Consider the following 22,169-nt stretch of genomic DNA (forward strand, 5'->3'; position numbering starts at 1 on the left):
CTGATTCACTTTGTTGTAAAGCAGAAACTAACACACCATTGTAAAACAGTTATACTCCAATAAAGATGTAAAAAAAAAAAAAAAAAAAAGAAAGGTATGGAGAGACTGCATGTCCTTCAAATCATTCACCACAAATGGTATTTTACTCACTGAGCTTTGGATGAGAACTGGTTTGTACAGATTTTGGTTACTCTTCATAAAGCATCTGTTGTGCAGATATTTTGTATCACGAGTTAAGTACAGGTCCAAGGGCTTTACTCGTAGGTGGAAATGGGTATAGGCTTCTCTTAGGGAAGTTGAGCCTGCTGAGATTTTACTCAGGAACTGAAGGTGACTTTACCTCTGAACTGAGGGTGGCCAGTGTGGCCTGCAGAAAACAATTGAGATTCATGTGTTTTTGTTTGCAATACTTAACAGAATGGTGCCTTGCGCATGGTCAGCAGACCACTGCCCAAAGCTCAGACCCTGTCTGTGTGGCCTTTCTCATCTTGTTTCTGGCTGTAGCTCCATGTCCTCTCTTTGTTCTAGCCAGGTCGAACATGCTTTTCTCATGCTATTCCTTTTCCTGAACTGTTCCCAGTCATCTGGGTAGCTCCTGTTGGTCCTTCAAGACAGTTCAGATGCCTTTTACATTTCAGACAATCTCCTGACCAGGTTATTAGGCTTCTTTCTTCTTACTCTCGTCATACTCCATGCATTTGTCAATCACTTTTTTCATATTTTCTATAATCAATGATTTTTTTTTTTTTGTCCATCTCTCACTTGGACTCTGAGCTCCTTTAGGGTAGATACTGTGTTTTGTTGATTTTTATAGCTGAGGTCCTAGTGTCATGAGTATTACAGGTACTCAGTATAGATTTGTACAACTTTTTGTAGCTGCCGTTTTCAGCATCTCACACACATGCACTTGTGATTAGTAATGCCCCCTACCACCTTCAGTATCCACTGTAGGATACATGTAAGGCTGATCTTTTTCCCCCCCAGATTATCTATACTATTAGAAGGGACATACAGAAGCATATTATTTGCAACTTACATAAACAAGCTCTTGGCATTTGATCATGTAAAAATCAGTATGGAATTGTGGTTCTTAAATGTTTCCCGGGTTATTAGTATTTCTACTCAACAAGTTTCAGCTTCTGAGATAGTCCTGAGAAGACAGTCATTGCAGCCTTGTGCTTCTCTGTACCACTTGACTTCAGTAGGAGAAAAATCTTGTTCTGGGGGTATGTACTATTTCTCTTAACACCGGCCAGCTATAATAAATGCCGACTAGTGTAAAAGGTAGGCCTCAGTGATGAGTTCATGTCTTACGGCACCATTAATAAAAATTCTCAAAATATATATTCTCCAATTGGTTAGATTACCATTTTCACAAATGAGTGAAAATTATATACAAGTTGTATTTTACTCATTCAAAATGCCTAAGTATTGATACTGTTATAATGTTTATATTATTTTCTTAAGAGTAGTACACTGAAAAATGCTGATAACTGTGACACTTACAAAATATGTTTATTTTAAAATTTAGAATTGTGGAAGAAGCTTTGTAAGTAAAATTTGTGGAATTGTCTTTGAGTGATAACTTTCTGTAGGCTGTATACTGACTGTAAAGAATATTGTTACATACATTAAACTCTTCTTTCAGTTTTTCCCTCTGAAAGCATTAGTGAGACAGCTGAACCAACAGCAGAGAATGCTGGCAGCTCTGCCATCATGGTGTTATCTCACCGAGTGGCAGCTAAGCACTAAATCTTTATGTCCTTATAATGTTGTTTTGAAGCAAAATAAAGAGTTTCAGTGCATATGCACAACGTATGTAACAATATTATACTTCAGCTTCCTGTTCATATGAAAATCAAAGTTTATTCTCACCAAAGCTGAGAATGGTGGCCTGAGTCTAACTGCTGTGGACACTTTAATCCAGAAATTCATCTGAACAGGAAATTATGCCTGCCTTTTTGTTTTACACAGTATATAATTTCATAGTGGATGTATCATTTTTCTTTTCGGGGCTTGTCCAAAAAGCCTTAAAGCTTTAATTTGTTTCTCCTTTTTTCTGAGCATGTGTCCCATTTCCATATTTTTAAAGGTTATGCCCTTTCTCTTTGAGCTTTATAGATTTTTTTCTTATTCAAAATATTTTTTCTATATTTTTTCCAGTTGCTAGGACCTCTTCTCGTTTTGTTTTTTTGTTTTTAAATAAATTGATGTTTGTTTTGAGTATTGCAAAGGTATTGTTAAAACAATACTGACCTTGCTGGTGTGCATGAGTGTGTGCTTATGCGTGTGCACATGCAAACCAAGTTCATGTGCCCTCACTTTTTAAAAATAGATGCTGATCAGAAATCAGTGCCACAGGAACATGAAACTAAATATAGAAGTTATTTGCTTATTAATGCTGAAAATAATCTGAATAGCTTTCTAAATGAAAGAATTTTTTCCATTTATTTTGCATAATTATATTTTATATACATTATATTTACATTTACTATTATATATTTTATAATATAGGCATCCCTGTATTCATCATTTGATTTCTAAGAGCGCCCGAATGTACTTTGTCATAGAATCTGGACTGAGCAGAACAAGCCCTGGTGCAGTTACCCTAAGGTGGCCTTTCTATGCTACATGAAATGTAAGATGTTGAAAGTGTGTTAGTAACGTTCTCATTCACCTGCTTTCTCATAACAAAGTTATGTAGGAGAGGAAAGCACATGTGTTCTCAATAGCTTTCATTCTCTCTGCACCTGAGTACTGCATTTGACCGCATGGAGCAAATTCCAGGCATTCTCCTTCTTGTAAGAATACTGACTTGTCAGAGCATGCAGGCACATACAACATGCCTATTTTAGTGTGTTTATTTTGTGATAATTAGTAACTTAATACAAATAATTTTCACTGTGACTTAGTCATCTTTTTCATAAGGAATAATAATTGGAAGAGAAATTAAATATAACCACTAACGTACATTTATTTCTTAATCTTTGTTTTATCAAGTGCCTTTTCCAGGCATAAAAAACAGGAATCAACAATGTGTTGGACTGTCTTCATTCTGATATTTTACATGAATAAAAGTTGCCATCATAAATCTTTGAACAGCAAGTGTCCTGTTTGAGCTCTTCTTGTCTTTGTTGTTCTCTGTTGCTCATGTTACATTCCTGTTTGTGGTGACTACGATACTCCTCACAAATACTTGAGTACTGTAAAGTAAACAGCTGTCTGTAATTCCTTGTTATTTATTATACAGAACGCACTTTAAAAGAATCTACAGTGTGTGGTTATTTGTAGACTTAAACCACAAGGCTTTGATACTGTGAGGGTGCTACACAATTTTTAGATGTTAAATATGAGAAATTTGTGTTGAGAGTTGTCTTATCTGTAGGTTAACAACTGTTTGCTTTGATAGATATTACCTCCCCAAACTCTGCACTCCTTGGCTTAATCTTGCATTGTATAAATGTAGTCTGAAAATAGTTTGGGGTTCCATGTGGAAATTTTGACAAAACTTTTGAGACTGCTGTACAAAAGTTCTAAAATCCTGTATTCATAGTTTATTTATGATTTGCATCTTTCCCATTTCCTCATAGATTTGAAATGGCCTTTAGCAGAAGATAAAATAAGAAAAACATGGCTCATGGTGTCAAAGCCAGGTATTAAAGTATGTGTGTGCATAGGGCTTGAGGGGAAGGCGTATTATTATCCAAGCGAAGAAAAACTGCTTCAGTCAAACATAAACCTTAGCAGTGACCTTCTTAGAAGTCAAGGCATAAGGAGTCTTCCTAGATTTTACTCATTGCATTAAGCTCTTGGTGATTTACAATGGTGATGAGCTAGTTTATAGCAGAAAAGGAAGTATTAGTCAATGTCTTTTCTGGGCACGGTTATCACTGCTCTTGGGTAGGAGATCTGACTGAGTTCGGTTAACTAGCACCCCTCAAAGCTGGACAACAAACTATTCCTATTTTTGCAGACTGCTATTAGTTGTTATTATAAAAGATCTGCCACTTGGCCCTGATATGCTTCCAGTCAGGAGAGGAACTTCGCACTGTTGGTGTGAGTACATGGAAATTACTTTGAACATTCTTTTCTGGGTCAGGGGACTTACTTGCTTTCATCCAGAACAGAATTTTAACCACCACAATACGTTCATAATAGTAATCCAAAGAAAGTTTCCAAATAGTTTATGAATTAATCTTTGTTAAAGAAATTATTAATAACCTTTCTGATCAGTAAAAATGTCATTAATATGTTGGTTCCAATATGAGTTTCCTTAATAATTCAAGTAGGCTGTAGCTGCCTCTTATGTTACTAAATCAGTCATAATGAAGGCTTATAGTTTAATACTTTAGGGATGGATATTGGTAAGAACTGAAATTAGGAAAGATTTGCTGGGAAATACTGACTTTTGTTTAGACTTGACAGATGAACAGAATCTGGGCAACGGGAAGCATGTTATAAAGTTTGTCCTGCATGCACTGTCATTACAATTATGATGAAAGGTGTTTGTGTTTAGATATTCTAAAGAAAATACCTTTTTTTCGTAAATCCAAATAATCTGAATCTTAGGTAAAGCCTATTTTTATAGTTAATACTATATGATCAAGGCATGCTGGCATGAGAATAAAAACTTGTTGATGAACATCGTCCTGTGTTCACATTTGGAAAGTTAGTGTATGATCAAGTACCATGGAGACCGTATACCAGGCAGAAGAGAAAGGTGGAAGTGAACTGGCAGAGCAAGGGGAGAGTTTAGGGAACCAGGGCTTGAATTAGATCCTGAGGAACAACAGGATTTGATTTGGTAAAGATACTGGGAGAGTACAGTCGGGGTTGGAGATCCCGTGTTGGAGACTGGCCTGACTGGAACCCAAAGTTCATCCTTTTAAGTGGTAAGAGCTAAAGTTAGAGAGGTAGTCTTGGTTGTTGTGAAGTCTCACTTCTAACAAAGTGAAAAATAAAAGGAGTCAGAAATGGTGGGAGTTGTGAAGGCAGTATTTAGGACTATAAATATTCTGGGACTGGTGAGTAAATTGTTCCCTTCTTAGTATTCTAAGAGAGTTCATTATCTTCCTAAGCAGTTTACTACTTGTTCTCAGATAAAATAAGATCTGTTGGCTTTCCATCACCATAGTCATCCCCAAATAGTCTTTTATTTTGAGATTTCTGTATTAATTATGTTCAATTTAAAGGAAGACTCAGTAAAAGTAATTGCATCTCATGTTTTGTTTACATCTCTTTTGATCCATGAGTGAGGTATTTTCAGAACTGTATGATGGCATATAGTAGGAAAAAAGTATGATTCATCCTAATTACAAAGCTGTTTCCTAAGAAAGAATCATTGGAGAAATATCTTATTTGTGTTTTTACAAATGGTTTTGACTTAAAAAAATCTTGCCTTTTCTGTATATGGCTGTAAATGGCCATAGTTGTATATTGCATTTTGTGTGTGTGTGGGACCAGTTACTTAGTGCCTGTCACCCCTAGTGATCTACAGAGTTAGCCATAAAATCTAAGCCCCATCCCCTAATACCTACCCCAAACTTTAATAGCTATGCCTTAAACCATGTTTTTAAAGTTCAAAACCCAGATAGGGAGTCCCTTGGTATGTATTGGCAAATATTGATTTCATCTAAATCAATCTTTTTCAGCAGTGGTTGGCCAATTTGCAAGGTTCAATACTCGTGGACTTTGATGGATTCATTTTCTAAAACTTTAGCAACTTATCTGAAATTCTAGGTGCCAATAGAATCTTTGGATATAAAGCCTGAGAAGAATCCTCTGGGTACAGCACTAGGATGTATTTGTTGACCTTAGAGAGAGTAGTTTCACAGGAATGGGGGTGCCAGAAACCAGATGTGAGTGGAGTGCAGATTGATGTGAGTGAGTGGAGACAGCAAGTTTAGATGCTTCCTACAGGGAATTTGCTGATCAAGGAGAAGAGAGAGCTGGAGCAGTCAACCGAAGGGGAAGCCACATCAAGGATACTAGGGGAGTTGAGTGTTTTTAAAGGCTGAGAAAACTTACGAGAGGAAAAGCTGGGAGAGAAATGGATTAATGATGGAGCACTGAGCAATCAGGAGGGGTTAGGAACAGAAACAAACTTAAGGGGATTCCTCATTTTCTAAGGCAGGAAGCAAGGCTGAGCTTGAATATATATTTTGGTTTGGGGAGTAAAAGGTGAGAAAGTGAGGGGTGCTCTGATGAAAGGCTCTTCTATCAGGTCAGAGGTTAGGTGGTAATGTGATGATTATGGTAGGGAGGGGAGGGGAGAGAGGTGAATAATGAGAGTTCGGAATAGTTGCTGTGGAAAATGAGAAAAGGAAGCTGATAAAAACAATAAAAAGCATTGCTGAGCTCTCCTACCTCGTGCTACAGGCCCAATCTAACTTCCCACTGTAGCTTTAAGCTCCATCCAAAGTGGAGACTCACTTTGCCCTGCACTGACCTCACTCCTTCTCTTCACCTTCTGCAACCGTCTTATGTCTTCTGCCTTTCTTCAAACCTACCTGTTCTCTTATGCCCAGCTCAGGCAGATCATTTCTTGACCTCTTCAGCTGGCAGTGCTATCTATCCCCCTCCAGTCTTCTACAACAGCTGAACCACTCTTAAGAATTGTGTAATTTGCAAATATATTTTATCTTCTTTCCTAGATTGTAGGTTCCTTTGGGGCAAGAATCATGAGTTTGTCAGTGTCTCTGTTTCTCTTTCTCTCTCTGCCTAGGGCAGTGCTCCTGTGTTGTTCAGTAAAAGTGAATGAATAAATTAATGAATGAAGTATATCCACCAAACTATATAAGAGTGGTGGATGGAGCTCTCTATGAACCAGTTCATTTTATTTTGTACTTTAATTAGCTCCCTTGTGGGTGGGTATCTAAAGTGGTGGCCCACACAAATTTAAGACATAGCTAAGTTAGCTAACAGATATAACTAGTCATTTATTGTGTATTAATTAGGAGGATATTGTTGTGGGTTATTGTTAAAATAAAACTCAGTATTTAGATCCTAATTAATTTGTATTACAGAATTTTATTTGGTATTATTCATTTGAGGAGCTAAACCAGAAGTTTCTCAGATGCTTCTAATTGCCTCTTTTGCCATATGGATACAGAAGTACAAATAGCAATCACAATTCAAATTCCATTTTTATAAACTCCAAGATCATAGGCTTCGTTGTTTCATTGAAGTGCAGTAAAAAGTAGTCTTCTGCATCACCATAGCAATAGCAGCATTCCCTACCTGATTGCCATTGCCCCTACCCAAGGCCCAGGGAGTACATACTTGAATTTTTTCCTTATTTCAGTGATACTGGTCCATCCATTTATATCCAGGTTTTCCCACCTCAACCCCAGCACAGTATCTCGCAAGATACTTCTAAAATGTCACACTCTCACCTTGGGGAAGAGTGGTCAGAACAGATAAAACCCTCAAATTCTAGGTCTGTCTGGGGACATTGTCCAGAGTAGGCCAGTGTATTATCAAGTGAAGTGACTATAATGCAGAGGAAAGAGGAAAGGAAATCTTGCCAAAAACTGCCATCATTTCTGTGCCAGTTTCTGCCTATAATGTTAAATTTCCACTCTTTGGATTTTTCAGGCTCCTAGGTATTGGTGTACATATCATAACTGGTGTTTTCTTTGGATAATCACTCAGGATTTTAACTTTGTTTTTGTTTTGTTTTCCCTGCTGAAATTATTACATAGAGATATTTGAAATGGGCAAGAAGATGAGAGAAAAAGGATCACTACTAGTAGTGGCCATCTCGTCCATGAAGCTTCCTGATTCTATCAGCTAGAAATAGTCTCTCCCTTCCCTAAATTTCTATAGCCATTTAACTGTACTTGTATTAAGACAACTCAGTTTTAGCCAGATATGGAAGCAACCTAAGTATCCATCAGCAGATGAACGGGTAAAGAAGATGTGGCACACACACACACTCTCTCTCTCTCACACACACACACTCATACACACATACACACACACACACACACACACACACACACACACACACACACACACACACACACACACACACACACAGTGGAATACTGCTCAGCCATAGAAAGAACGAAATAATGCCATTTGCAGCAACATGGATGCAACTAGAGATTATCATACTAAGTGAAGTCAGAAAGAGAAAGATGAATACCATATGATATGACTTACATGTGGAATCTAAAACATGACACAAATGAACCTATCTATGAAACAGAAACAGAATCATGGACATAGAGGACAGACTTGTGGTTGCCAAGGGGGAGGGGGTTGGGGGAAGGATGGAGTGGGAGGCTGGGGTTAGCAGATGTAAGCTATTATACAATATATGGAATGGATAAACAACAAGGTTCTACTGTACAGCACAGGAAACTATATTCAATATCCTATGATAAACCATAATGGAAAATAATATATAAAGAATGCATATATATGTATAACTGAATCACTTTGCTGTACAGCAGTAATTAACACAACATTGTAAATCAACTATACTTGGATTTAAAAAGAAATAAATTGTGCCATTTACAACAACATGGGTGGGTCTGGAGGATATTATGCTCAGTGAAATAAGTCAGACAAAGAAAGACAAATACTGTATGTTTTCATTTATATGTGGAATCTAAAAAATAAAACAAATGAATGAATATAACAAAATGCAAACAGACTCATAGATGCAGGGAACAAACTAGTGGTTATCTGTGGGTAACTAGTGGTAGGGGTTGGGGAAGATAGGGGACGGTGATTAAGAGGTGTAACTTAGGTGTAAAATAAATAAGATATGAGAATATATTTTACAACACAGGGAATATAGCCAAAATTTTATAATAATTTTAAATGGAATAATTCTATAAAGATATCAAATCACTATATTGTACACCTGAAACTAATGTAACACTGTAAATCAACTATACTTCAATTTAAAAAAAGATGCCCCAGTTTGTGTTGCAGCTGCATACATGAACCTCACTTTTCTATACTATTAGCCTGTTGCCTACTCTGCTCTTGCCCCCCTTTTTTCCAGCCCTCAATACATATAACCAAAAACAGCTTTGTTGTTTCAGTTGTTGTTTTTGTTGTTAATTATACTGGTTAGCTGATTCATATCTAGAATGGCTTTTTTTTAAGAGGGCTTCTTGGTGACTTTAATGAATCCATTCAAGATATCATATGTTTTGTAGGTGCAGATGCCACAGTCTTAAAGAAGGTTAAAGAAGATCACTGCTTTGCATAGTGTAGAGATTGATGGCATATGGCCACACTCTGACAGTATTCTAGAAGGTTCTCTGGATTTCTCCTTGTAAATGTCTAGTTAATTATTGTCTAAAATTGGTCATAGTTGATGATGCAGCCTAAGGAAAAAAAAATCAGTGATGACAATTAGTCTGACTCTTTTCTACTTTAAGGTTACTAGACCTCTGTAATGATTAGAATCCATAAGAACTGGCTAAGCTATTCTAGAGCCTGATATTAAGGTCTTGTGTCTTCATTGATGTCCTTTGCTTCTCAAGCACATCATGAAGTATCAGTGATCTTTCTTTCGAACAGCGTTTTTTGATGACCATGGGAAAGGAAGAACCAATCACTGTCCTGATAAGGAACCAACATCACTGTATTTTTAAAACTCTAGGCTTCCTTAAATGACATAAATAAAGGTAAAGTGTTAGATATCAGAGTGACTTTGTAACAGCCAAGTTACAATCTCTGTAAGAGAAATATGAGCTAAATAAGAAAAATTATCTCAGTCATCTGTGGGGTGGGTACTTTCCTGTTGCCCTCTCAAGTGAAAGCAATTCATTGTCACATCTTCCTACCTCATGATGTTCTTAATTCACCTCTGACTTAATGTACCTTGGAGTTCAAAAAAATTTTTTTTGTTTCTTTTTTGAGCCTTTTGTGTCTAAATACAGCAACTTTTACTCCTCTCAGATATCAATCAAACCATCACTCCATCCTCTGCCTCAGCCTTCATTTCAGTGGAGAGAGGAGACTTAGCACCTGGCTTAGCCTTCCACTCCATCCCTGGTCAAGCCATCCTCGTAGGTAATTTCATGTATATGATGACACATTTAGCTCAGTTTCTTGATCTCCCCATTATCCATGCTGCTTCATACTTTGAATTTTGTCTTCTGGATTTGCTCTACCTGTTAAACATTAAATTTAAACATCTCATTCTCTGATGACAGTCTCACATTACAACTGTTGGTATGTTATTCCCCCTGTAGCTGTTCTTTACTCTCGTGACGATCTCTTCCCTAAATGCCCTTATTCTTTTTCCCTATTCATAATCATTCACCTGCCTGCACTCTTTTCTCCAGTCCCAGTTATACTCCGTGGCCCATCCTTTAAACCATATTCTTGCCAGTATCCTCAGCACCTTAGCCCCAGTGCCCACTCCTGGTAGAGGTGCAATCCTGGGTCTCGCCACCTGACTGCCTTTGCTCTACCTGCACTGGCTTTGAGCTCCGCTGGAGAAAATCCCCCAAACCATTCAGATTACTGCCAAAATAAAATCTTCGTTGCTGTATTAGTTTTCTAGGGCTGCTGTAACAAATTACCACAAACTGGGTTGGCTTAAAACAATAGAAACTTATTCTCTTACGGTCTGGAAGTTAGAAGCCTGAAATCAATGGGTCAGCAGCCACGCTCCCTCTGAAGTCTCTAGGGAAGAATCCTATCTTGACTCTTCTGGCTTCTAGTGGTTGCCAACAATCCTTGGCATTCCTTGGCTTGTGGCAACATAACTCCAATCTCTGCCTCTGTCTTCACGTGGCCTTCTTCCCTGGGTCTCTCTTCTTCTTACAAGGATCCACTCATTTTGGATTTAGCTCCCAGCCTAATTCAGTACAGCCTTATCACAGTTTAACTAATTACATTTGCAAAGACCCTATTTCCAAATAAGATTACATTCTGAGGTTCCAGTGGACATGGATTTGTGGGGTGGTGGGCGGCGGTGGGGATGGACACTCTCCAACCCAGTATAGTTGCGGATCTCCAAAGAACCCTCAGTGCTGGCTGTTTCTCTGTATTTCCCTGGCCAGTTTTCCTGTCCTCTGCAGTAGCATTTTAAGCCTCCCCTGCCCATCTTCGACACTCCAGCGCCCATCCTCCTGCCCCCATTTCTTTCGTAAAGAAATCAGACACCATCAAACCAGGACTCCCTTCTCTTTCTTCCCTCAGACCTACAGATTAGCTGAGTCTATACTCATTGCTTCCTGTTGTAATGAAAGAGCTCATCCTCCTGTCTAAAATTTCATTTCATTTTTTTCCATCTCCACAATGTATCCCACAACCTTTCTGCCCCCTCAGGAAACTTCAGTTTAAACTCTGTCCCCTTTCTTTACCATAGCTTTAAACTTGAACTTACTAATGGTTCCTGTCTTCAGCATTTAATGTCATTCAGATATCTTCAGTCTTTAAAAAGAAAAAGGAAAAAACTGCACAATTGCACAACACTTTTCAATCCCCGCCCCTAGTCCAGCTTTCCCTCTACCTCTTTCTTCCCTTCAGATACAAGCTTCTTAGAAGAGCTGTGGATGCTGTCACTACAGCCTCACCCCTAATGGCTTCATGAGCTCTGCAGTCAGTCTCCCACCCCCGTGTCCCACTGAACCGGAACAGTCTCCCGTGTTGTAAAACCCAGATCTTGTCCCTTTTTGCCCCATCACCAACACTTGACCCTGATGGACATCTCCTTCTTCTAGAAACATCCCCTGCCTTGAGGGTAGTTTAGGGAGAATTGGGGGCCAGGATAAACTAGATAGAACTAGAAGACTTCTGAGATCTCCCTCAATTCTAAGAAGCTGATGATTTTCTGAGATTTCAAGAATCTTCAGTTCTGTTTATAAAACTTCTTGGCAATTTGTGGTTATTTAAACACGGTAGTGCTTTAAAAAAAAAACGTTGAGACTACAGAATGCAACAGCTTTCTCATGCGGTTACTGTAATTTCAAAGAGATTTTTAGTAACTGTATTTGTTATTATAAAATTTCTCAGAAATAGAAAACCCATTAGGGAAACTTTAAATAGAAACTGGCTGTACTGAATTTAAAATTCTAAGGTTCATAGATACAGACTCTGATGCATTAAGTTATCTTTTGAAGTTCTGAAGCCTGAAATGTCCTCTTGTAAGAATATAAGGTTTTTATATGTATAAAAATAGACTTGTTAGCTAATTTAATTTTTCAGAGAGTAGGATGACAAATAATATAAGAGAAAATGGAAATTAAATGGTATGAGTTAAAACTTGAAGTTTATAATCTCTTGCCTTTCCTAACAATATCTATCGTATGAAGAACTCAGCTGTTTATGGCAAAGTTTTTTTTTTTGAACAGTTCTCCCTTTAGACAAATAGTTTGACTCTTGACTTGAATTAAATCAAGTTGCTCCACTTGATTTTAATTCAAGAACAATGTTTAAAAGATAATTCCAAATGTCCCCAAGTCTTCCTGGCCTAAAGATGCAGATGAGTTTGGGTTAATATCAAAAAGTCCCATCTTGGAGCCCCTCCAGCATGGCTGCTGAACCTCATCATCTCTGTCCAAGTGTCCACCAAGAACTTCCAAGTCTTGCTGTCTCATGGGCTCTGACCTTCTGGTAGAAGTTCTCCCTGCAGTCCACGGGCATGAGACACTGTGTCGCTGCCTAGGGCATGGCCGCGTGACTCCCCAAGTTGCCAGCTCCCCAGGGGCCAGGCAGCCCTGTATTCTCTCATCCTGACAGAAGTCCCTCTAGGAAGGAGTTCCTTGAACTTTTAATCAGAATCTTCTCTTTCCCTGGGACTCAGTCCTTGGGGAAAAGCACCTTGCCCTCCTCTTCTGCCCTCCTTTTTACCAGTTTCTGCTCCTGTGTCTGGGCCCCAGACATCCTCCTAAGAGGGTCTCTTTACTCTGCCCTACCATTCATGTACATAGAGGTGGGGAGGGAGCAGGAAAGCGGATGCAAAGTCATATGGAGCTGCTGGTACAGCTGTCGGGAGCCAGAGCTCCGAGATTCTGAGGCTTCACTTTCCCCTTACCTTTCAGTCTCTGCCCCATTCCCGCTCAATTTTGTCCAGCTGTAGCAAATTAATAAAACACCCAATGAAAGCCAATCAAAACTGCAGAAGTCTTCAAAAGTTGTTAAAATGTTTTTTCCTTTCCAATCTGAATTGCTGCAAACTTGATAGTTAAACAAGATTTTGGTAAACAGTACATTTTGTAAATTCTGCAAATTGGTTGTTTGGCAAATTGGCCTGCTTTCCAGTTCATCAGATATTAAATCTGTTAGGTTCACTTGGAACTTCCTACTGCCGTAGCCCTTTCATGACAGTGAGCTTCAGAACACTTAAAAAACATTATGTCTTCAAATTCCACATTTAGTTTTATTGAGAACAAAATGTTGTCATCTCTCTGGGGTTTATAGTTGGTGTATGCAACACAGTAATAAGGGGTCTTCTAGGATATCACATTAGAGTTCTTTGCAACAGAGCTGGATGCTTTTATTTATTTTTAATTGGATGAATTGAGGAAGGGGTGGTACTGGAATGTGTGTTTATCCTAAGCCCGGAGAATCACTGTGAGGGGTGCCATGTTGAGGAGAAAAAAGTAGAGAAAGGGGATAGTGTATTGCCAGCTACTAAAGATTTAAATTAAGACATACAGCTGAATAAGATTATATTTTTCTCCTGTTCACCTAATTTCCAAATTATAAAACTATTGAAATTGGATGTCTGTTCTTTAAGCACTAGTATTATTAGAGTGAATTAAGTTTATGTATTACACTGTAGAAATGAAAGCAACAAAACAAACTACAGATTTGTATACCCGTAGATAAATAAACTTTAAATAAAAGCTATTTTATCTTTGTTATTCAAAGCATATCAGTGTATCCTACTATAAAGGGATGAACTTCCACCCACTGGTTTTGTAGTTCCCTTTGGGTCTGCTGTTGATTGTACACGCTTTTTGTCTTTGATGAATATTTAGCAACAGGCAAGGATGCTTTCTGGCTGTTTGTCCAGCATTTGAAAAGGATCCCTTGTAATAAATCCCAGCATCCAAGAGGTGATTCAGTCTAAGTTTTTCTGCCTTCTATATGGCATTTTCAATTTTATTTTATTGAATTGTTTGTTTTGAAACAGGGATGATAATTATGTTTCCTCATGGTGAGAGTTCAAGGACGTCCGCCTTCAGCTCTGCCCTTTGGTGTATTTGATTTCACTCATATAGTCATTCTATTCCTAGAGTATCCAGAGAAGATTCTTGGAACCTGATTTGTCTATAAGAATTCTGGATCCTTCTGCTTAGGAAGGGCCTTCATCCAAACTCCTAGTAATTCTAGAATATTTGTGGGTGAAGAAGATGTGGCTTAAAAACATCACTTAAAATAGTTTTTGTCGGCTCTTCACTTTAAGCTTCTACCACTGATCTTATAATACTCTAACTAGGGCTTCTGAGAGATTGCTTTTTAGATAGGAAAAAAGGTAGTTGCTTAGCTATCTGTTAGCTGAAACAGTTTTATAGGTGGCAAGGAAATCACTTGATTTCTGAAAAGAAGTGAGGACTGCATTAGAAAGAATAAGATTTGATTTGCCCTACCAAGAAGCAATAAATCTATTTATTAGCCACTCATGTGATGAGTGGGTCTAATATATATTCTGGGAGTGATGAGGCATGGCTCCTACACAGCAGAGGGAAAATAATAGGCAAATTACAAATTTGGAACGGAAACTTGACATTAAAACAGATCATCTTATGTTTCACTGCTTGAAACTCAGAGTTTTGGGAACTAATTATCTAGCAGCAGGTAGTAACATGGGAATGTTAAATATACATAGAAAACTCAGATACTTGAGCATGCAAAAGGGCCAGGTCAATGTATTTTTACACAAATAAAAACAAGTTCAAGGCTGCCAAATATCATATTAAAACAAGAAAAAACGGTAAGTACCTATAAACCAGCAAGGATGTGCCTAACTAAGGCTAATTAATGTGCCAGCCATTACTTTTCCGGATATCACTAATGAAATACACTGTATGATCTGTAACATCAAAGCATGCTGTGATGATACAAGTTTAATGTTCTAAAATGTTCTCTTCTTTTCAGTCCTTTAACTTAGAGGTAAATTTGGGTAGCTGATATGCAGTTTGCTTTGCATTTGTCAATCAGCAGATAAAAGGGTGCTATTTTCACAGATTAGGGCATTGTAAAAACAGTTTGTATAACTAAAATTGTGTGTATTACAACTATAGAAGAAAAAAATGTTACTTTCCAGACTAGAGTGTGATGATCAACCTGCTAAACTATCCTCATCACATTTGTAAAATGAGGACACCCGCCTTTTAGGATTATTGTCAGCAACAAATGACAATCTCTGTAAAGAATTTAGCTCAGTACCTGGGCCACACTTATGTGTTCCATAAACACATCATAATTATTACTAATTAGCCGTTCAGGTACAGATTGCAGCACCTGAGCTTTGAGTTTAGCATTGAATTAAGAAGTAGACTATTTATGTTGCATCCTTTAAGGTCAAAACATGAAAGTCCTTTTGGAACTATTTTTATTGCATTAAGTAAAATAATATATCTATTTAACTTATAAATTTAGGTTATCAATGTATACAGATGTTAAAAAACAAGTGTTTTATATTCATGTATTATATTTGGAATGTTATGTTAACAGAGGAAATAATCCTACAAAAGTTTTATTGAGCACCTCCTATAACCAGACCCTGAAACTACAATAGTTAATAAAAAACAGAGACCTGTCTCCCCTAATAATCTAAAGCCCACAGGCCATTAAGGGAACAAACATGTGAAAAATTAGTAACACGCTACACCATTTCATCTCTTTTTGTCTTTCTCTTTGTTTTAAATACCCCCATGTAGTCTAGGGGTGAATACCTATACACCTCGAAAACGGGGCTTGGCTGTTGCTCTTCTTAGAAATTTCCCCACCACACCCCTTCCACCATATTCATTCCTTCCTTTGAATGTCCCTGTATCTTGTACATTCTCAAATTGGTAGCCTTGTAATTTGTTTATTTGCGTGCCTATCTCTCCTACCAGACTGTTAATGTCATGCGAGTTATGGTTCGTCTTTGTGATCCCAGCTCTCAGCACAGGGCTTAGCACCTACCAAGCACTCCATAAAAGTGGATGAATGGATACTTTGTACTCTTCCCTCTCCAATCCCTTTCTCATTTTCCAACATGCATTAAAAGAAAGGAATATGAAATAATCCATTTGATTGACAAGAAAACATTTTTTCCTACCTTAGTAGTTATATTCATGTATAGTGAAGCCCTATTAATGTGACTTTCTCAATTCAGAATGAATTATATTGTTTATAGAGCAGGACTGAAATATTATTTCATGTATAAGGAAGGGGGTTGCCAAGCAGAGAACTGTGTGAATGAAACTGCTGGGGGCTTGTTTAATCCATTTCATATATTTTAATAGCATCCGTTTATATCCATTCAGTTACCGGACTGATTACAAATGATAACAAAAGAGTCACCTGTTTATTAAGGTATGCCCAATAGGAACTATTATTTGCCAACCTGTTACTAGCCGTTTCCTTTCCCAAAATATACTTGAGGCAACAAAAATGCCATTCTTGAAGCAATCTGAACTGGAAAATAGATCTTCCCAGTTAACCCAAGTTAAGGAGCTCTTGAATTCCCTACCCTCAATGTTGAATGGCTATAGCATAAGGCTTAGTTGAAGGACTTTAAAATCAAATCCAGTAGATAGTATATTCTGGCATATGATCATAAATTCCATATATCCCTTCAAAACTAATGTTCATTATTTATGACAAAGCATTCGCTGGTGGTTAATTTTATCAAGGATTTTAGTAGATGTATCTCAAAACTATTATTCAAAAATTGTTCTCAACACTTGAAAATCCACTTTCTGTGAGATGAAACTAAATAATGAGCCAAGTCTAAGACTCCATTAGGAAAAATAATTACATTTACTACTTATGCTGATTTTGACCATGACCTTTCTGTGATTCTGTACAGCAAAATTAAATATTTTAGGATAATGTTTTAAGTCTATAAGTAGTTTTTCCTGATCAACCATATTTGTTACTTGAGAACTAAGGCATGTTTTACATTTATACTAAAATGAAGTTTGTTTTATATGACAAAGTTGGACTTTGTATCTCCTGGACTTTCATTAGTGTTATTTAATTGCATATCAGTCTGCCTGCCTGCCGCTCATCTCTTCATTCACTTTTCTATCTTCTTTAACTCTTTCAGTTCGTGTAAGTTAACAGCCAAGAAATCCAGTGCTATTTCCAGTTGTCTAGATTACTTAAGGCAAAATGAAATGAGTAAGTCTTAAAAACTATTAAGAGAATATTATACTGAAACTTCAGGAAAATATCAGATTGATTATAGTTTGTCTTTCCAAAGAAAGTCATATTCAAGAAAATACTGTTCCTGTACTTGGCAAAGTGTTCATTTTAATTATTGTCAGGATGATTTAATTAGAATTCACCATCACCTTTAAAAAAGAGTATCCCTAGCCAGCTAATCAAGAATTTGAACATACTACTTAAATCTTGGTATGTCTGCAAACGCCACATGAAAAATTTAAAAAGTCTGGCAAAATGGCATATTGTCCGTATATTTTACCTGGGATTGATCCTAGCATCTGTCTAGTTGGAGAATAACAGAAAGTCTTCCCTGAAACAAATTTCAAGGAAATATAATCCAGTCCTTTCATGTGATATTTCAGTCAGGTTGGGCTTTTAATCAATGGGTTGGACAATGATATACATTTTCAGGTCTCAGTGATTAAATTGTTTTGGTTTCTTTGCTGAGCTTTCTCCTCTTTCTCTTGCCTAAGGTATAAGCAGCACCACTAAGAAACTGCTGCTATGTTGGGCTCCCTGTGTTTCACTGTGATGTCTTCACTTCCTCTCCCGTTACGCAGAAGAGATTTCTGTGACATTGTAGAAGACAGCTTCCTATGAGTTTCATCAGAACGTGTAAAATTCTAAAATTGTCATTCCATGACTCTGCAATTCGTTTTATTCCCCACACACATTCATTTTTTTAAAAAACTTACACAAGAAAATGTAATATAGGTTTTATATTTTAATGAAGTTTTTGTAGTTTCACACTTATGTTTTTAGGACCTGGAAACTTAGGGATATGGTAGGGGCCTGCTATTTTTCATTATAAGCCTTATTGTGCTATTTGATTTTTTAATCTATGCGTGTATGGTATTCTAATAAAAATTAAATTAAGGAAAAATAATCAAAAGTTTCAGAAACTTGTTCATGCCAGAATACGTTTTTCTCTGAATTCACATAGTCCTGCAGATTCACCTAGTTGGTTTTTATCCAACATTTCTGTATGAAAAATTTAAAACATAGAGCACAGTTCAAAGAAATTAACAGTGAACGCTCATACAGCCACCATCTAGATTCTACCCTAAAAATTTTTACTCCATTTGATCATGTATCTGTCAGACAATCTGTTAGATAATCCCTGACTAGAGCTCTTTTATGAATTCCTTTTTTGGTTTACTCGTTTTCAAGTAACGAGTTTGCATCAAGTTGTACTGCTGTTTCATTTAGCCTCATTTACTAAGATTCCTTTAATAATATGTGGGGGGGCCTATACACATATTTTCAAAACCAGAGTTCCCAGGTGTTTACACCAAAGTGGCCAGTTTTTTCTGTTGGATTAACCATCATGTGGGAAGGTCTCATTTCTTTGCACAGTGTATAAAATTGTGATCTCCCATCTTTCTACTCTTGTCTCAGGAATTCTATTTTAATTGAAATGAAACAGTACATAATATTTCTCTAGGAAAAAACAATGAAACAAATTATTGGACATTTTTAAAGGTATCTACAAAGTTTATGCTATACTGGAATCTTGTTATATAATCCTCAAATATTTTAATGAAGCATAAAATGAGCATTATATACATATATACTCCCCCCATAAATCATGAACCTAAAGGCTATCCCCTTGATTAATGCTAGTTTTCAGAAATGACTGCCTATAGAGTTTATTGGTTTGTCTTTGACCTTTTCTCCTTCTCTTTTAAGTTCTTTAAAGATCAGTTTTAATCATGGCATTTTTGTGAATAAGAGGTTTATTATTTATCTTTTATTCCCTGAAACTTAAAGAGAATCAGTTTTCATTTTGTCTGTATATACCCATTTCTTAGTACTGAATTCCTCCCATCTTTTATCTGTTTTATTTTAGGTACTTTCCCGTAATATATTATTTACTGGTGTACAGCAAGCCCTCCTGACCTTCTTCCTTCTTGTCTGGTTTCCCATTCCTTGTCTTTTTCTTAGGCCCACTCTCTTCCTGATTCTTATAGTAGACCCAGAAGTTTTCTTCTCTTAAGTTTTCATCATTCATTCCAATCACTATTGTATTGAGTACAGTTATGTGCCAGCTCTAACTTGAGCTACACTGGTGCCTCCTCCTTATCTTCATTCTGCTAAACTTGAATTCTCAGTGCCTCCTGAACACACTGTGCTGTGCTCAGCTGGAACATTTGCCCTTGTTTGCAGTGCCGTGCTTACCCGTCCATCAAGACTCAGCTACTCTCAGCTTTTGCCGACCTTAATAAGGTACATTTAAAAATAATATGTTAGAAAGGTTTATTTATATCGAGGTGATATTTATACCAGTGTTTTCAAATAATAGGTCTGCATAGTTTTCCAGAAGAGAGCCTGAATTTTGGGATCCTAAGTTTGAATATGGTATGCTATCACTTTTCAAATATGTTTACTACATGCCAAGAACTGTTGTAGTATTTCTGGGCGATTTTTCAACACTAAAGTTCCTCTGTGAGTGAAGATCATTATTGAAGTGGTAAAACAACCAAAGCAGAACCCTAACTTTACTTCAGTATATTATTTCTTTTGGTTAAAGACCAATAAGACCAAGATTGTGGGTTTAATCCCATGTGGGCCAGTTAACTTCCCACTAACAAATACTTTTCAGTATTCACATGAATATGACTAGTTTAGCACAATCCCATTTATCATGGTCAGTGCTGCAAGCTTCATATTCCAAGGTTAGCACATGCAGAAAGTAATACATTTTAATGGAAGCATTTAAGTTATTTGGCAAGGTTTCTGTTTGCTTTTTTTTTTTTTTTTTCAGTGCAGTGCCAGAGACATACCAACAAAGTGAAATAAATGTTGCATGTAAGTTCTTTATAAATAGTATAATTCAGTTGGTGTATCATATAAATAAAAAATTCAAAAATGCATTAGAAAGGAATAGCATAAATTTGGGAACAAGACAGACTTGGGGCCAACTCCAACAGTGGGCTCTTAGGGCGAATATAGTGATGGGGCAGATGGGGCAGCTCGTTAGGTCGGGGGGCTGGTTGGATGGTATCCACCCAGCTTCCTTCTCAAAAGGCTTTCCAGTGCTAGGCTGCAGTAGTTAGATTTAATCAAGTAGACAAATAGAAAACCCATAGGGTTTTTACCAGGAAATAATGGGCTGATAAGTGTGTACGAGAGAGATTATCCTTGCAGCTATGTTAACAGTACAGCAGAGTAGATTACTGAGCTTTTAAAACCACAAACACTTTCTGCTACCGTGGATCTTACTGGATCTTACCAGCAGCTTGGAAAATGCCCCTCAGAAGAGTGTATAGTTCATTCCTTCTGCACTAGACAACCAGGTCCAGTATTTGAACCCCAAGAGATAACTTCTCAAGGCTCTCTTTAATTCATGAAGCCAGCCTTTAGTAAAATGGTTAAAGAGGTGAGGTTTGTGTCAGAGGTCACCTCTACCCTTTCTGTGCTCCTCATCCTGGACTGAGATCCTGCTCATCTTCGCCCATCTTAGGCTTCTACCTGGACACACAAGCATTAGGGGATTGTTCTAAACTCTGGACTTGTCCAAAATCATTAGTTCTGTGTCTCATTTAAGAGCGTTTCACAACCTGTTAATCTAATCAGTTGTTTCTCCCGAATGCTTTCTTTTTCTTCCTTTCTATGTATTATGCACATTCAGTAACAGATCATTTTGTTTTAATGATCTGAAATACAGGAGCGATTCTAATGGCGGAAAGTTTAAGCACCATGACCACCTACTTGGGAGGCTTTGTGGGCACATTGATCCTTGAGTGGTGCTCTTTCAATCACACTAACTCAGCCCTTGTTTCCCATCCCTTGTCTTTAGATTGATCACATTTAAATTTAGAGAAAGATGAGATCTCTAGAAATGGAGACTGTACAACTTTCCTTCCGAGACAGTAAAACATAATAACTTTGAACATTTCAATGAGGAAGGAATTGAGCTAGAATCATAATTCCATGTCTTCCTAGCTGTATGACCTTGGTGATTTATTTAACATTTTATTAGTAACTGAGGGTAATAAAGCTTTACCTAACACACTGTGCCGCTTCAGTGAAATAAAATATATATAAGAAGCTTAGCACTAACATATAATGCAAATTATATAAGAAACAAAATACGTAAGAAATAGTATCTGACACAGAGTAAACACTCAAAAAACTATTTCCTGAAAGTTGTAGTCTTTGGTACAGGGAGTAAATCATCAAAGAAATTACTCAAGAAATGATCCCAGATTTTTCTAGAAAGATGAATGTCTAGATTGAGAGAGCCCAGTGAGTGCGCAAGATAATGAAAGGAAAACACCTACCACAAGTCATAATCATTATTAAATTTCAGGATATCAGCAACAAAACAAAGATCCTAAAAGCTTCGAAAGAGGGGAAATAACATTCAAAAGATCAAAAATTAGAATGGCATCACAATTGCCCAAAGCAACACTGGTAGAAAAAATAGAGAAAGTCCTTTAATTTTTTGGAGGAAAATGGTTTCCAACTAAGAATTCTGAATTCTCCATCAAGTGTGAGGACAGAATAGGTGTTGTCAAAAATTTAAGATCTCAAAGTTTACCTCTCATGCACCTTTCTTAGGGTGTTAAGGGAGGATGAATTCTAACAAAATAAAGAAGTAAACCAAAAAAGATAAAGATAGAAGATTCAGGAAACAAGGAAAACAGCCGAGGAAGGGAATCTCCAGGATGATGGTGAAGGAAGATCCAGGATGGTAGCTGCACAACAGACCTTGAAGGCTACAGTCCTGATCAAAGCAGAAGCATGGAGGGTTCCACGAAGAACGTCTCCAAGAGGATGAAACTGATAGATTGTCTGGTGTG

The 22,169-nt window shown here is 37.2% G+C and overlaps 1 protein-coding gene and 1 long non-coding RNA gene across 5 annotated transcripts in view; both read left to right on the forward strand.

The window, feature by feature from the left end:
* The window catches only part of LCLAT1 (lysocardiolipin acyltransferase 1), a 194,886-nt gene that overhangs the window by 124,848 nt on the left and 47,869 nt on the right, over nt 1-22,169 (forward strand). The window lies entirely within an intron of this gene.
* LOC114487358 (uncharacterized) lies at nt 3,512-18,194 on the forward strand. Of its 2 annotated transcripts, none has more exons than XR_003682395.1 (3): nt 3,512-3,653; nt 17,246-17,319; nt 17,838-18,194. It is a non-coding gene; the product is annotated as an uncharacterized lncRNA (long non-coding RNA). The 2 variants fall into 2 exon arrangements; XR_003682396.1 differs by lacking the exon at nt 3,512-3,653 and adding an exon at nt 15,670-16,509.

Source organism: Physeter macrocephalus, chromosome 12 (genome assembly GCF_002837175.3).
Source record: "Physeter macrocephalus isolate SW-GA chromosome 12, ASM283717v5, whole genome shotgun sequence".
Lineage (NCBI taxonomy): Eukaryota > Metazoa > Chordata > Mammalia > Artiodactyla > Physeteridae > Physeter > Physeter macrocephalus.